The sequence below is a fragment of the Passer montanus genome, unplaced genomic scaffold, assembly GCF_014805655.1.
Source record: "Passer montanus isolate IOZ18808 unplaced genomic scaffold, ASM1480565v1 scaffold2, whole genome shotgun sequence".
Lineage (NCBI taxonomy): Eukaryota > Metazoa > Chordata > Aves > Passeriformes > Passeridae > Passer > Passer montanus.
In genome coordinates, this window is record NW_024366591.1 from 22,464,852 (window position 1) to 22,466,979 (window position 2,128).

Genomic DNA, 2,128 nt, shown 5'->3' on the forward strand with positions numbered 1-2,128 from the left:
GCTTGAGAAAGATTGCAGAGATCTTTTAAAGGTACCACTTTCCAAATAAATGTGAATAATATTTGACAGCTTCTTCAGTTTGTGGACAACTAAAACATGTTGAGAAATGAGAGATGCAAAGACTTGTTTCCTCCTTTCAGATCATGCTTTGTTTTGCATGTGTTGCTCAAAAGATAATGCAAGTGATAAATTTCAGTAGGTAAAATGGCTTGGGGCAGTGTCAGAAGTTGGAATATATTTATTTCTTAAAAATTTGTTTTGTAAAGGACAGCAGAAAAAAGCCTATGCATATGTTTTGACTTCTAATCTAGTAGTGCTAAGCAACTTCAGGTGGAGTTTGTATTTGGTCATTGCTTTTGTGCTAACTCTTATCCCTAAAAGGGATTTTGTAAATTGAAAAATCCTTCCATCTCTGTGAGACTTTGTGTTGCCTCCTGAAGGTGTAGTGGGTGTGTAACGTGGTGCATGACCAGTGGTCTGGTAATGGTGGGGTTACACTCTTGTGGGCAAGAGATGACAGATGAGGTGGAGGTACCAGAGGATGAGCTTCAGTGAGGGAGAAGCCCAAGCAAAACCAGCTGCATGGAGGTGGATGCATGTGGGCATGCAGACCACAGGACAGGCTGTTTGTTTAAAAAAAAAGTTATTCTAAATTCATATGTGCCTGCTTAATATTTACAGGAAAGTCCTACAAGCTTCTCAGGAGGCACAGCAGTGTTCTCCTAAGATGCACATGTTGACACTAAAATGGGTGTTGTGACCCACCTCACTCAGTAAGAGGCACCTCTTCAATGAGGGCCTGAACTCTCTCAGCTATAATTGTCCTGCACGTGTGTCCTCCAGAGGCACAGTGACAGAAGTGGGGTACACAAGAGACAAAGGGTCACCATACCATCACCACAGGCACACAAACAATGTGACCTCAGAAAGCCAACTGTGGTTTTCCTGTTGGCAAAGAGGTTTCTTGGACCAACAAACAGATGGAAGTGCTATTTTGGGTCAAATGTGCCATTGCCACCACACGTGCTGGGTTACTTTATCCAGTCTGTGCAAATGGTTACCACAAAAAGTGGCATTTTTTATTGCCCTGGCAGTCTTGCAGAAGGAAATGATCACAACTGGCACTTTTTGAAGTGTTATGAGGTGGGACTTCTGTGGCCCCTCAGGTATATTCAGGCATTCCTAGCCAGCTTGGCAAGGAGAACAGGGCCAATGGTTTCTCTGTCTATAAGCCAGGTATTAAATATGCCTTCAAGAGTCCACATCTGAACTTAACAAAATGAAGTCCAAGCTGCAACACAGAATTTCTGTTGTCAGGGAAGAACTGCACAAATCTCTTGGCTGGCTTAATTATCAAAGTGGATATATATGGAAAATATGCAGGAAGGTATTTGTGCTCAGTGGATCCCTCTGACCAGACAGGTGGGTGGTGTGTGCTTTATCAGAGCTGCTCCTGCTCAGGAAGGCAATGCCCTGAGATGATTTCATCTCCCAGAATCAGACTCTAGATGTAGAAGCTTCAGAAATCACCCCGCAGGAAGGCAATGCCCTGAGATGATTTCATCTCCCAGAATCAGACTCCAGATCTGGAAGCTTCAGAAATCACCCTGTTACCTAAATACGCTTAATAGTTCTCATCTCCCTTTAAGGCACTGGGAGAAAAAAACAACCAAACAACAAAACTCCTAGGATGCAACACATCCCTTCCGCATGTGCAAGCTTACAAAAAAATAAAGTAAATTTTAAAATGATATGCAGTTTGGCTTGTCTGGGAGTGCGGAAAATGGACAGGACAAATTCCACCCCAGGAAGAAGCTGTGTTACTTGGAACAGCCTCAGCACATCCTGGGGATGCCAGAAGGAGCGTGTGCAGAGCTGGGGGGCTCCAGATGCCTGTGGGAAGCTCCCTGCTTTATCTTCCAGAGAGGCAGTTCATAGTCAGCAATTGTTTCACTTTGGCAAGTATCAGTCAAGCTTCCCCTGGAAATAATTTTGAAATGTATAAGCTTACACTCCCTATAACCACATAAATTGATACTATAGACAACACAATTTTATAATATGTAGATGCATTGTCACTATTTGTGGTACCTATTGATAGCTGTTTTCTTTTCTTTGGACTAAGTTC